The sequence below is a fragment of the Perognathus longimembris genome, chromosome 2, assembly GCF_023159225.1.
Source record: "Perognathus longimembris pacificus isolate PPM17 chromosome 2, ASM2315922v1, whole genome shotgun sequence".
NCBI classification, from domain to species: domain Eukaryota; kingdom Metazoa; phylum Chordata; class Mammalia; order Rodentia; family Heteromyidae; genus Perognathus; species Perognathus longimembris.
This window is the reverse complement of record NC_063162.1, coordinates 24380862-24396733: the sequence shown is the minus strand read 5'-3', so window position 1 is coordinate 24396733 and position 15872 is coordinate 24380862. Positions and strand designations below refer to the sequence as shown.

The following is a 15872-nucleotide window of genomic DNA, read 5'->3' as shown; positions in this document are numbered from 1 at the left end:
ATATTAGAACCCAGTCAAGCAGACTAGATAAACAAAACATTTAAGACAGAATCTTAGTCGGTCCTAGTTGTGATCACCATTCTTGGTGTTGGTAGATGTAAGGCCTCAAGCATTTGAGGCTAGTGATTGTATACTGAGAAACTGTAGGTAGTTTGATGGTTCTAATAATTTCATAGTACACTGGATACACATATTCACAGATCTACTCAACACTACTGCAGAGTTCATTTTCCAGAAATGAACTGGCTAGTAAGAACAACAACAGCAACAACAACAAAAAAAACTGGCAGGCAAGCTAGCTAGGAATAGAGCCCACCTGTTCCCTTTGGGCTTTGAGCTGTTGGAATTCATTGTGTTAGCAGCTAGAAAGAATGAAACTATAACGTTTTTAGCCTGGTTCATGACAGCAAAGCTGAGGTGTTAAGATTTCTGCTCTAGAGGTTTACACTGCTAGTAACTTAACCTGATTGTGTGTCTTAATATTACTGGGCTTCTGACCGCTGAAATATGGCTTGGATCGATGGTGGTTTGGAGAAAGTAGAAAGAGGGCTATCCATCATTTAGAAGCTCCATAGAAGCTGGCTGATAATGCTGCTTTCACCAAGCAGCCATCTGTCCATCCATCCATCAGGCCGATGAAATGAGATTTAGTGGAACAGGCAGCCGTAACTCGGAGACACTTTTTAACCAACAATTGTAGCACTGGCCTAAGTCTGACCACAGAAGACAGTACTGGGATTTGGCGGGGTGTGGCAGCAAGGGCAGTCTTTTTTCTCTGTCACTGCTAGTCTAGAATGTATTCAGTGTGAAGACCTAAGGTAGCCTTCCTTATCATGCAAAATTTGGCCGAATTTGGGATGATTGGTAGATAGTAATTATCTTTCAGCTCTAGATTGAACAGATATTTTGATGGAGAATTTTTTTAACACTATAAGCACTTCTGCTGGCAATTCCTTGTTTATCATGGTGATAAAGGCTAAAGTTAAGTTATATTCAAAGATAGTTTAATGATTTCATTTTATATAACTTCTTCTTAAGTTAAAAATTTTACCTAGATTCTTACATAGAATTGAATTTTCATTCTTATCTCAATGTTGGTGGTTCTAATATGAAAGGAAAAAAATGCGGACAGAAAAATGATGTAAGATTAGAAGCAAGAAGCTGGATAATCCCTAAAATAATCAGTCTCAATACATGAATGTTAAATGTATCTTCCAGGTTCCCCTGATTTTCCAGTACATTGAACCTTCCGAGAGAGAGCCTGACAGTATAGCACTTTGTACTCATGTTCTTATCCTGATGTCTTTCCTGGTCAGCTTCCTTGACTTTTCTTATAGTGGTCACCTTAGACCTCAGCTCCTGTTCTTTGTTCAGAAGCCTTGATTTTCATTTCAGATTGAGGGAGGGGTTGAGGGAGCCTAATGTACCGGAGATGCCTCGGAAATGAGAGCCTTGGATGAATTCCTGGGCCTATTGATCCACCAGCAGTTTATGCATCCTGACATTCATAATCTCAGTAGGCTGCTGATGTTCCTGATTAATGGGCCCAGGGGCTGTCCATCCGTCACTTCACATTAATTACTGAAGAGGTGTTTTTCCAGTGATTTACCTGACAGTGGGCTGTGATAAATACCCCTAAGCAGAGTGGGCAGTGATTAATCATGGGGCCATACCCCTCCCCCCCTTCTCCTTTCCCCCTAACCACAGGCCAGCATGGGGACCTGACCAAAGAGTGCCCCCTCCCCATAAGCTATCTATCTCTATAATTGCTTGTGGATGCATATTTATTGGGACATGGGGCCTGGCATAACAGTTTAGATTTGTGCCAAAAATGAAGAAAAATAAATCTTCATAGTAGGAAGAGTAACTAGCATGTTTTTACATAGGATAGATAAGTATATATGAGCTTCCCCTGAATAACTTCCAAAAATTTGAGAGAAATATTTCGTGCCTACCATTACAAGTACTATGATAGTTGCTTTATAAATTACAAGCAGAAGACAAAGTGCAGTTTTTGTCTTTGTGACACTTGGAGTCTATTCAGGGGTAATACATGAACAAACAATTTAGAGACTACTTCAAAATGACTTGCACATTCTCTAGAGGATTGAGACAGAAGGTTCTGTTTATGGCTGTAGAAAACAACATTTTATTAAGTATTTAAATATTTTAGTGTTTTCCATGTGTCAAGCACTATCTTCAACTCTGTAATAGGAAGATGCATGTGATACAGATGCAAATCCCAGAGACCAAAGTCTAAAGCCCCTTAGTCACTTTTCCAACAAATGATTGAATTAATTTAAAAATAATGTATAATTTTGTAATTTATATTAACCTTTAAATGTTTTCCTCTGGATATTTAAGCACTTGTACTTACATGGATATAAGAAACATGTGAAAGACAATATCTATCTTTAAGAAAGTTAAAGAGTGAGAATACATTCATAAATGCAGGTTTATTATTTATATAAAAAAGAAACAGGGTCTCACTGTGATGCCCAGGTTGGCCTCAAAGTCTTGGGCTCAAATGAGCCTTCTGCCTGAGCTTCCTGAGTAGCTGGAACCACAGGTATATGCCGCCATGTTTAGCTATGAGTTCAACATTTAAATAAGAATATAACTTGTATAGCATGACAAATGAATATCATAGATGATGAGTGCATATGAATTCAGAGGATGGTTAAATTAGAAATTAGTTGCTTTCCAATAGTTATAGGAAAAAGCTGAATTTGCTAACAAGCCATTTGAATGAATTGTGACTAGGGCTATTTAAACTGACAATTCAAGGAGGGCATTTCATAGAAATTTGAAGGACCAGGCTGTAAGGCCATCCATCCATCCTAGAATGGAGGATTTTTTATCAGAATTGTGGAAATTTGATTGGAACAGTAGATAGCTATCAAATCATAGAGAGCCTTGAATATCAGGTAAACTTACATTTTATATCTTGTAGACTGTGTGTGTGTGTGTGTGTGTGTGTGTGTGTGTGTACATGTTGACCTCACAGCCTTACTCATGCTAGGTAAGCACTCTTAACAAGAATGTGAAGGTGTTGATGGGACTATGAAGTGGATAACTGTGGAAATACTTCCGAGTATTAAAAATAGAAGCACGTGTGACTCAGTGATTTCCTATTCTTGGTATATATAAAAAAGAATGGAAAGCAGCATCCTGAACAGGATCTGGACTCCCAGTGTTCATTGCTACATTATCTGCAGGAACTAAAATTTGGCACAATTTAAATGTTCATCGTCAGATAAATGGTTCAAAAATGTGAGATGTGTATACATAGGGGAATATTGTTCTACCTTAAGAAAGAAGGAATTCCATTTTTTGTAGCATCTTGGCTGAACCTTGAGGAGTACAAAGTTAAAAAACAACAATGATATTTACATATTTGTCAGTTGTGGGGCTTTTACTCAGGGCACTGTCCCTGAGCTTTTTCCCTCAAGGCTGGTGCTTTACCACGTTGAGCCATAGCTCCACTTCCAGTTCTTCGGTGGTTAATTGGAGATAAGAGTCTCATGAACTTTCTTTCCTGGGCTGACTTTGAACCACAATCCCCAGCTCTCAGCCTGCTAAGTAACTAGGATTACAGGCATGAGCCACTGGTGCCCAGCTAATAATTTTTTTTAAATATAAAATTGTATTTTACCTTCTACTTACAATCTTGAGCCATCTGTTATTTTTTAAGGTGCTAGAAAAAAAATCACACCTTTTCTACTTTGGAGACCTTATTCTTCATGTTTTAGTCTATGGTGACCAAGAAATAGAATTTTGCAATCTAGTGTTGTCATCAGAGTACTGAATACTGTATAAAGGTTGATCAATGAATATTTATTGCTACATCCCAAGGTTGTCCAGTACTACAAAGGTATATAGGGCCATTACTAGTAAATTATGTTTTTTTAAGCATTCGTTCCTTAGACTGTTTGGATACAAATGACTGAGGAACTCATTTTTTTTTATTTGTTTATTAATTGAACACAAATTTTTTTACAAGGTGTTGTGCAAAAAGGGTACAGTTACATAGTAGGGCAGTGTGTACATTTCTTGTGATATCTTACGTCCTGTTTTTCTATCCCTTCTCTAGGTCAGGTAGACATATATACAATATACAATGTATCAAGAACATATATAGTATTCACAGACTTTGTCTCTACTGTCTCTCCCGTCTCCCTTTGTTAACAGTCATATATCAGGGAGATCATGCCCCTTTGTTTTCTGTGTTCTAGGCTTGTCTTGCTCAACATTATTTGTTCGAGTTCTGACCATTTCCCTGCGAATAACAATATTTCACCATTCCTAATCGCTATGTAGTATTCCATTGTGTATAAGTACCATATTTTTTGGATCCATTCGTCTGTGGAGGGGCATCTGGGTTGTTTCCATATTTTGGCTATTGTGAATTGTGCCACGATAAACATGGAAGTACAAATGTCTTTTTGATATCTTAGGTTTTGCTGTTTAGAATAGATGCCTAGGAGTGGTATGGCTGGGTCATAGGGTAGGTCTATATTGAGCTTTTTGAGAAACCTCCATACTGTTCTCCAAAGTGGTTGTACTATGAGGAACTCATTTTGTATAGGTTTTAATCCTGAACTTTTCTAAGTCTGAGTAACTTCTAAAAATATTTGGAATTTGTGAGTTTTATTTGTATACAAAAATGCTGAGGTTGAAATTGCTTTAATTGTCCTCTGGTGAAGAGTTGAGCTATCTGGAATATTTTATTCTCTGCATTATTTCCCATTTATTCCTAATAAAGATATGATGAAGCAGGCTTATTAGAATAGCTAATCTCATATACTAACTATATGCTCTAGAATTCAAAGCCTGTTTATGTCTATTATACCTATTATGGCCTTCTATGTTTCCCTAGGTAATAGTATTTTATTATTTGATTTGAAACTTCATGATGATTTGTAAGTGTTCATCTTTAATTCTTACACTTTCTTTAAACTTCAGAATTATTTCCCAGTTATTTTCTTAACAACTATAGGATATCCAGTAAGCAGAATTCTTAATTGCCCTTTTCATTTTCCTTCTCCAGTGTTCCCATCTTAATGTATGTAACTGTTGTCACCCAGGTTGATCATACCACAAAGTCTCAGAAACTCTTGTCTTCCTTTTACGTCCTGTGTAGTCAACACATCATTTTGTTAGTTTTGCTTTGAGAATCATATCATTAATCATTTCTGGTGGTGTTTCTGCATTTAGCCTAGACATGCAGCAATAACTTACGAAAACGATTTACAAATCTCTTGCTCTTATCCCCCTATATTCACGTATTGCTAGTAAGATGTTTAGAAGCAATAAGTAAGCTTGTATCTGGGTTTTTTTTCTTCCAGAAAATTTCCAGTAATTACCAAACACATTGAAAGTAAAATCCAAAGCTCTTGCTATGACTTACATACCCTTATTTGTTCTGGTCCACACTGTCCCTTTTATTCTGCTATTACCACATTTGTTTTATTGTTATTCCCATATATGCCTTAGAGCTTTTGACCTTTTCTTCCTCTTTTCATAGATTTTTCTTTCCCATAATCTATTGTGTTACACCAAATATGATTATGGTGTGTTTATTCCTCAACAGGGGTCTCCTTGGTATACCAACATTATTTTCTGTCAAAATAGTCTCTCTCTCTCTCTCTCTCTCACACACACACACACACACACATACACACACACCATTGCTCAATATGCAATCCTTGATTCATTTTACTCCATAGTATCACTGTCACACATAGTACATGTGTAGGTTTATTACCTTCACAATTAGAATGTTAGCTTCATGAGGTCAAGGACTTGGTTTACTCACTATTGTGTTCTAGAGCCTAACGTGACTTTGACACATAGTAGGTACTCAATAAGTGTTTGTGGAATGAATGGATAGATCAGGATTGGAAGAGGGCATCACCTTTTGAGAGATTCTGTTGTCATGAGTTTGTACATTGTTTCATGCCAAATGGATACTTATAGTTAGGGCTTCATGCTTGCTTGTTTGGCTGGTGTTCCTGCCAGCTGAGCTGTGCCCCCAGTCCAGCTTTTTGCTGGTTAATTGGAGATGGATTCTCCTGGACTTTCCTGGCTTCAAATTGTAGTTCTTAGCCTCTTGAGTAGCTAGGTTTATAAGCATAAGCCACCCATTCCCAGCTAAAGATAGCGTATTTTAAACCATAGAGGTATGAGATGACACCTGGGCATGCTTCTGCTACTTTAAGCATTTGGAATTGATAGAAAATGCAGTCTGAAATTAAACTGAAGGTGAGCCGAAGCAGAAAGTTCTAGGGTAAGGATGGAGCTAAATTATGTAGGACTATAAATATACTGTTAAACATACTTTTAAGTTCTGTAGTAAAGAGTCTCTGAAGAGTGTTAACAAGGGAAATGACCAAATCTGTTGAAATACCAGGCAGTGACTTCTAGCTATAACTGGGTTAACAGTTATAATATCCAATAGAATATGAAGTTGAAGAGATAAGGGTAGTGAATTTTTTCTTTAGAAACTGGCTAGAACTTGAAAGTACGTAATTATCTTAGTGCCCAGAAAGCTTTTGTCACTTAATATGTTTTGTAGCTTACATTTAATAAACATACTAAATGGTACTGGGAATATGACCTAGTGGTAAAGTGCTCGCCTCGTATACATGAAGCCCTGGGTTCGATTCCTCAGCACCACATATATAGAAAAAGCCAGAAGAGGTGCTGTGGCTCAAGTGGTAGAGTGCAAAAAGAGCAAAAAGAAGCCAGGGACAGTGCTCAGGCCCTGAGTTCAAGCCTCAGGACTGGCAAAACGAAAACAAAAGCAAATAAACATACTAAATTTACTTGTAGCATACTTGTATTTCTTTACAAATGGTATCAGCACTGCTGAACTGAAGACTCTTGGCATTTGTTGATTTTGCCAGTTTATTAGTAGTACAAAAAAAAGAATGCTCTTGATTATATAGAAAAACCAAGAAAGTTGCTTTCTTCATATGTGAAAAAATACTTTAAATCTAGGATTTACCATAGTTTCAAATAAATAAAGCTCTTGTTTTTAGAAAAAGAAAAAGTTTGAAAAAATGATCCTAAACTTGAGGATAGCTTTTATGTCAAGGGTGTGTTGTCTGACTGATTTACTTTGGGGATCTGTGAATCATTAGTAGATCTTCTTTTGATAAAACATTAATTTATAGATTATTAAAGTATATGTAAACATAAGCATGTATTTCCATTTACACTTTAATTTCTTGATTTAGTACATTCCCATGTTGCTGAAATAAACAGGGATCAGGGAAAAGGACTGTTTTTGTCTACAGTGACATATTAGGGATATGATAATATTTTAGACCAGTGCTATTTCATTAGAAATGTAATATTGGCAACAAATTTAAATTTAAAACTTCTAGAAGTTCACCAGCCTCACATTTATAAGTACTAAAGAAAACAGATGAAGATGCTATTCTATTTAACCTGATATATGCAAAATAGTATTTAAAATAATGAGATATTTAAGTATTTTTTTACTAAGTCTTTCAAATCTGGAAATGTTTATGTACAGCGTATCGCAATCCAGACTAACCATGTTCCCAATGCTCCATAGCTACTGTGGCTAGTGTTTTGGACATTGTAGTCTTAGATTATTCTTAAACCAAAGAGTAAAGATTGCTCAGCATTCTGTAACATTCGAAGCTGTCTTTCCAGCACCAAGTAATAGATATGCTGCTTGTTTTATTATGCTGTCTGGTATGCTAAAGAGTCCTCTGTTCTCCATTTATCATTTCCCTACTTACAATTTTGTGGAATAAAGATGTGTTTAACCATATTCATTGCTTTGCTTTCTCTTATACTAACTTATAGTAATATCCTACTTTACTATAAAATAGTATATGTTTACATTTTAATATGTTTTCTGTTTTGCAGTATTGCAGATTGACTTGCTGGGCAAGTGTTCTACCATTTGAGCTATGTACACTTTAGTTTGTAATTTTACTTAGCATCCTGTACTTTGCCTGACCAGTCTCAGGCCACAGTTCTCCTACCTCTTTGTCTTTCTAGAATCTGGATAGGCATGTACCAACAGACCTGGGTTGTTTTTTAAATAAGGTCTTGTCTAGGCTAGCTTTGAACTTCAATCATACTGTCTCTGCTTCCTGAGTAGCTAGGATTACAAGGATATGCCACTACTTCAGGCCCAGACATACTGGGCCATTGTTGCTTTTAATAATAAAAATACTACATGGAACAAATGTAACAAATTTAAACAATGCTGTGATTGTATAGTATAAAAAGATGACAGTCTATTTAGATTTTGTTCCTCTTTTTGTTTCATATGCTCCTAGTTGTAACCACTGACAAATACACACATACACACACACACACAAACACATATGTGTTTTTCTCCATTATATATTTATGAGAAATTCTTGCTAATTAAAAATATTGGTACTTGGAAAAAGCCTCTGAAAAGATGGCCTATTAAAAATTGAGATTAGATTATTCTCACCCTAGAGATGACCCACTTTCAGTGTATTGAAATTACATTACCTTCCTAATAAACTTTGCTATTTCACACAAACAGAAAGCTCAGAAACAAAAACTGTAGGAGCCCAGCATGGTAGCTTGCTGTCTGTCATTTCAGTGAAGATTGGGGGGCATTGCAGTTCAAGACTAGCCTGAACAAAAATTTCTGCAAGACCTCCTCTTAATCTATAAGCTGGATATGAGGGTGCATGTCTGTCATCCTAGCTTCTACTGGAGGTCCAAGGCTAGCTTGGGCATAAATGAAAGATACTATCTGAGAAAATTTAAAGCAAAAATGACTGAGAATGTGGCAAAAGTGGTAGATCACCTGTTTAGCAAGCTTGAGGCCCTGAGTCTAAATTCTAGGACTTCAATAAAAACTCAAATGGAAGCCAAAACTTCATTCTTTTTAATTAAAAAATAATTACTTGTGACTTTTTTTTTTGGTGCTAGTACTGGGTTTTGAATTTCCTTAAGCTTTTTTTTTTTTTTTGCCAGTCCTGGGCCTTGGACTCAGGGCCTTAACACTGTCCCTGGCTTCTTTTTGCTCAAGGCTAGCACTCTGCCACTTGAGTCACAGCGCCACTTCTGGCCATTTTCTGTATATGTGGTGCTGGGGAATCGAACCCAGGGCTTCAAGTATACGAGGCAAGCGCTCTTGCCACTAGGCCATATCCCCAGCCCTCCTTAAGCTTTTTTGCTCAAGGCTAGTGCTCTACCACTTGAGCCACAGCTCCACTTTGACTTTTTGTTGGATAACTTGGTGACTTTTTGTTGGATAACTTGGAGATAAGAATCTCATAGAGGGCTGGGAATGTGGCTTGGTGGTAGAGTACTTTCCTCACATGCATGAAGCCGTGTGTTTCCTTAGTACCACATACACAGAAAAAGCCAAGTGGCCTTGTAGCTCAAGGGCTAAAAGAAGCCAGGACAGTGCTCAGGCCCCGAGTCTCAGGACTGGCAAAACAAAAGAATCTCATAGACTTTCCTGCCTGGGGTTGCTTCGAACCACAATCCTCAGATCTCAGCCTCTTGAATACTTAGAATTATAATTGTGAGCTACCAGGGCCTGGCTTTCTAGGGACATTTTTCAGAAATACAAACATTTATTTTATCCTGTATTTAACAAAAAGTCACTGGCATGATTTTTCTAATGATAATTGTGTTATAGCTTGATAGTATCCTTTATTTGTCTATCTGGTATTTATCAAGTAGACTGATTTATCATTAGATTAGTCTATCACTTTTAACAAAAACTATTGAAGGATTTAACAGTTTTTCAAGATTTTCTTAATCCTTTGTTTTATGTTTTTTGATTGCTATTGTATAATCATCCCTGTGAAGTTTTTCTTTTAGTTGTTCACTGGCTTGATTCTGTCAGAATCCAGGAGTTTTCTGTGAGATGAGTTCCTTCTTGAATATTACTTCCATAATATTCTACATTCTTTTCAAGATTAGAATTTTCACATTGATTGCATTGTGTTTATAAGATGTTTACAAGATTAAGTGATTAGTGAGAGATTATATTTTGGGCAAAGCCAGGTGCAGTACATGTTAGTGTCTAGTAGAAATGGATTTTATTGTTGGTTGGGTGTGTTGTAATATTTTATCAGGACTTAAGAGTCCCTCTTTAAGCTCTTAATTTAAAGAACGCAACTGCCCATTTAATGATGGTAACTTTAAGAAAACTTGTGGGTATTTTTTGTGGTAGTGGAATTTGAACTTGGGGCCTCACTTTTGCTAGGCTTTTTTTTGGCCAGTCCTGGGCCTTGGGCCTGAGCACCATCCCTGGCTTCTTCCCGCTCAAGGCCAGCACTCTGCCACCTGAGCCACAGCGCCCCTCTGGCCATTTTCCACATATGTGGTGCTGGGGAATCAAACCGAGAGCTTCATGTGTAGGAGGCAAGCACTCTTGCCACTAGGCCATATTCCCAGCCCCATGAGTTACTTTTGGAATAGGGTCTTGAACCCCACTGTGGTACACTTCTGAGCTGATAAGTCACCTATGTTTAGGCTTTCCATTGTTACGGGGATCACAGGGTTATGCTACTGTGTCTGGTTTCTCTTTTGTGGAGATGATGTTTCCTTTTGTCCAGGAACCATAGTCCTCCCAAGTCCCAGTCTCAATCCCATGTAGCTTGGGGTGACAGGCATGCACCACTGTGCCCAGCCATAGGTTAATAAGGGGTTTGACAAACTGCCTGGACTGGTCTCCGTCTTCAACCCTTTTGTTTTCAGCCTTCGAAGTAGTACAGACATGAACCACCAGTGCCTGTCATCTTTCATGAAGACTTTTATTATGTATATATCATCTTATTTAATCTGCTTGGTATGTCTTTGAGATAAATCTTTTATTGTCATTTTATACTTTGAGTTAACTTAAGACTTAGAACAGTAACCATTATAAAGTTAAATAATTTGTCAAGGTAAGGCATAGGTAAGTTGGATTGAGATTCTAATTGACGATTTACAACCTATTCTTTGCTATATATTTATGTATGTACATACACGCACAAGCATGCACACACATGAGAAAAAATGGCTGGAATTATAATTTTTTCACTTAGCATTATGGTTTTAGTATTTTGTGTGGTTGTGCCCTAAAATATTTTTATTTACATTTCTTGCAGTTTTTGTTTATTTTTACTAATGTTATATTTTTAGTAACTTGAGACTTAGATTTCAGTAGCATGTGGGAAATAGGAATGGAGGCCTTGGGCCTAGGAGATAAAGAGTGTTTAGATACTGAATTCACCTCCAAAAGCCTTACTTCTGAAAGACTTGTACTTTCACTCAAAGGGTAGGCCATAAAAACAATTCACTGCATCACGGAAAGAAAACAAGCTTTTCTGCTTTTATCCGGGCTCTGAGTAAAGGGAAAATTTTCTTTCAGAGTTTGTAACTATTGATTTATTCTCATGTGGATTTGTATTTCAGATGCATACTAACTACTTGGTCCAAAATACCTCAGACAGAAAATGTAGTAACATTATTGCAGAAACTGTCTAGAGAAACATTTGCAGTCTATAGCATGGAATTCTATAAAGCCCCACCCACTGCCCAAAGTTACTAAAATAGCAAACAGATAACAACAACAAAAATTTCTTAAGCAAAAGTCAGATACAGAGTAAGTAGAAAAATTAACTCCCTGAGAACTTAAAAAAATAGTATTAAACATAAAATATAAAACCACAATAAATTTAGTGCAATTATAAATTAACAATGCTATAATTGCTATACATATTGTAATTTGATAATATAAAATGTTTAAAGTAGAGATAGAAGAAAAGAATGTAAATAAAGTAAAAAATGCAACCAAGAAGATCAGGCATAGTAAAGGAAAAGTAAAATGTGTAATAAAAATCATAGCCATGGGGGATGGAGAGTGATAGGATAGATGCTCTGAACACATAAAAGGGCATGTTAAATTATAATCCCCTTGTACAAACACTAATAGATAACGCATATATACACCATAACCATTTAAAATTTGAAAGCTCATTACATGGGTTAAAATGTACATCAAGATAAAACACCAACAAACCAAGTAAACAAACACACACAAAAACCTTAATGAAGATAGATTTATTTAAGTCTCTTGTCTTGAATTTGATGTATACCTGTTGAATCTTGCTGTCAAGATATATGCATTAGTGTGTTAATATGTGGAAATTGTAATGGCTTGGTCATATAGGCTTTATGTGTTTTTATGTTGCATATGTTTTGCCAATCATTTGAGGAAGGTAACATGGTCAGAACTCAGTGCATACCTCATTTGAGACATTTATTTATTCCATAAAACATTTTATAACTTAAATACATTTAAGTGGATAAAACTTAAAGATATTCTCTAGAAAATGGATTTGGAATAAGTAGATTGCCACCATATTTTCAATGAAAGATGTTTTCCTCCTGTACATGTTATTAACATGTATGAATTGTATGAAGGCCTTTTAAAGCCTTCTCAAAGGAACTATAGATGACTTTAAAAAGGAGCAGTGAAATAAACATTACCAGACATCTGGGATGAGTTAATCATTGCATTTGGAGATCAAACCCAACTTTCTGTTTTTCCAGAAAAGAGGGAGCAGAAGGGGCACATTATGCTGTGTTTAGTGAAGGGACAATATAACTGGGAGACATTCCTTTTTTCTTTTTATTAGCAGGGTACTGGGGATGAGGTAATAGTTGCTTTCAACCTGGATTTTCAAAATGTTTTTCAGATGGACATTTCCTGTATTGACCAACCATGAGACGTGAAATTTTAACATTGAAATTTTAACTTAAAGAACCTTACTATCTTGTGCGTTAAGATACATAGTTGGCTTTTGTTCTCAGAAAAATTCCAAAGGCTGACTGGTAAATTTTGGAAGACCACTTGTATTGGCAAACCATCATTTTACAACCATCATCATACAAACTAGATCAGATAAAACCATCAGATTTACCATTCAGAATACTAAATCAAGAGGGAAGTTGGTTTTTTAAAGTGATATCCTGCAGAATGCTTATTATTATTATTAGCAGATGAGAAAATACAGTTATTAGACTGAAGAAAAACTGGATATACCTTGCACTGGATGATCAAAGTTAAGAGCATCACTGAAGAGAAGATGCCTTCATCTATTTTCTTGAGGACATATCACCACCTTGTAGTGTTTAGTTGTGAATGTATGACCTCAGTCATGGGGAGATAATCCACAGATAAAGCTTCAGTGAAGAATGCTCTGTGTGTGTGTGTGTGTGTGTGTGTGTGTGCGCGCGCGCGCGTGTGTATGCGTGCCAGTCCTGAGGTTTGAACTCACTGCCTGGGCACAGTCCCTGAGCTTCTTTGGGTCAAGGCTAGCACTCTACCACCTGAGCCATACCTCTACTTCTGGATTTTTTTTTTATAACTTATTGAAGAGTCTCATGGACTTTCCTGCCCAGGCTAGCTTTGAACTGTGATTCTCATATCTCAGCCTCCTGAGTAGCTAGGATTACAGGGTGAGCCACCAGTGCCCAGCTTGGTATGCTCTCTTTAATAATAATATATATGAAGAGGAGGAGATATTCCAAATGTCATTGTCATAAAAGACAATGGGAAGGTATAGAAATGTTTTAAATATAGGATGCTAAAGAGACATGGAATCCAATGTAGTGCCTGACCCTAAAATTGGTTCCTTTATTGGAGAGGGAAATATTACTAGATCAGCTGGCAAAATTGGAGTATTTACTGTTAGATGTATTCACATTGTATTATATCAATATTAAATTTGTTTACGTGGATACATTTGGTTGTATGAGAGATTGTTTCTATTTTTAGGAAATACACTCTGTAGAACAAATGTAGAACAAATGGCCATAATATCTGTAATTTATTCTCAAAGACTTAGGAAAAATTTCAGTGTGGAGTAGAAGGAAAAGAGGGAGGGGATGAAAAAGAGGGAGAGAGAAGGAGAGAAAAGAACATGCATGTTACAAATGATAAAAACAATGGTATAAAATATTCACAGTAACATATAGGTAAAGGTATATGGACACTTTGTATAATTTTTAATTTTGCAACTTGTATGTGGGGTTTTAATTCTAATACAAGTTGAGACTATAAATGGTTAATTATGATGCATTTCTATTAAAAGTAATAGAGCTTAGAGAATTTATTCTAGAGGCTTAGATAGATAACACATCCATTAGGTAGTTTCTCTCAATCAGATATCCTAAATGAGCCTTCAGCAAATACTAGATCAAATCAATTCTTGGTCAAATTATCCATTTAACTTTCTGAAGGATTAATAACCTGTTGATTGATGAGGGACCTGTGTATAGATCACAAATACAGGACAAGGAGTATTGACTTATGTTGTCAAATGTAAAAGCCGATTTGTTTTGTGCTAGTTTACTTTCTTATGAAGATGGATCATAGAGGTCTTTAATAGATCAGTTACATGTTAGAAGTTCAGACACAACTGTTTTATTTCATTAGAGTAAATGTAAATGTGCTTTTGATATAAATACAAAGCATTTCTTCTTAACTAATCGTAGATGTAGACGTCACAATATATTCAATAATAAAGGAGTCATTAACCTCTAAGAAAAGGAATATAGACACAAGATTTAGAGATTGAAGGGTGCTTAAAATTAATATAGATCACTTTTCTTATAAATATAATTATATTCTCTAGTATATGTCCGTCATCTAGACTTTCAATTATTAATAAAAGATATCAAAGATATCATTGCCCCTGATGGTAGCATTGAAGGTATCTAAAAGTAGAATTTCTTCCTTGCTTTTTCCTTTTCTTCCCCCTGCCCTGCCTTGCCCTGCCCCTTAAGCTTGCCCCAAACTCATGATTCTCTTGCTTCAGCCTCTTAACTGCTGTGATTACAGGTATGCATCACCATGCCCAACTGAGTTCTGAGCATTTTCTCTCTCTCTCTCTCTCTCTCTCTCTCTCTCACTCTCACTCTTTCTCACCCCTCCTCCCTCTCCCATTCTCATTTGAACTCAAGGTCCTGTGCCTACCACTTGAGCCACACATTCTCAGCTCTTTTTGCTTTAGTTATTTTAAACAAGGGTCTCAGGTTTATGCCTGGGCCAGTCTAGACCATGATCTTCCTACTTCATGCCTCCCAGTTTATTGGTTGAGATAGAGTGTCATTAACTTTTTGCTTAGGTTGGCATCAAACCCAATCCTTCCAGTCTCCACCTCCCAAGAAATTGAAATAACAGATGTGAACCACCTTGCTTGGCCTTATCTTCATTAATTAATTGGTTATGAGTCCACTTTCTATTTCTTTAAGTAATCTACATCTCATTCAAAAATCCATCAAGGTATATTTTGATAGATGACTTGCTAATTAAAATCAAGATATGCCATGTTTGTTGTATCCCTTATTATGAAATAACTTTAGTTTCTTTTATTTCCTTTCTTCCCTCCCTCCCTCTGTGTGTGTGTGTGTGTATATAATGTGTAATGATCCAATCAGAACCATGGTATGTAAATACCTTTTCCTTTTCCACTACTTATTTATTTCCATGAAACCATAGTTCAGAAGCAAATACTCTTCTAGGTTAGAAACATTTCTCGGATTAGTTATTACATTGTATAGCTGATACTTATTATTACTCTGAAAAATATTTTAGTTATATGTGTTTATTTATGTTGGGCAAATGTCACTATTGAGTTCTTCCTTGATTATACTCTTCAAAGTAAAAATCTAAGCTTCTGAATACAGTGAACATTATTGTGTAGGTAGTTTAGAGGAGTATCAACAAGGATATTTGGATAAAAATTTATGATTAAAAATACTTCCTTGGGGCTGGGGATATAGCCTAGTGGCAAGAGTGCCTGCCTCGGATACACGAGGCCCTAGGTTCGATTCCC

At 36.3% G+C, this 15872-nt stretch overlaps 1 protein-coding gene across 2 annotated transcripts in view; it reads left to right on the top strand.

Annotated features, from left to right (window-relative positions):
• The window catches only part of R3hcc1l (R3H domain and coiled-coil containing 1 like), a 69746-nt gene that overhangs the window by 22991 nt on the left and 30883 nt on the right, over positions 1 to 15872 (top strand). The window lies entirely within an intron of this gene.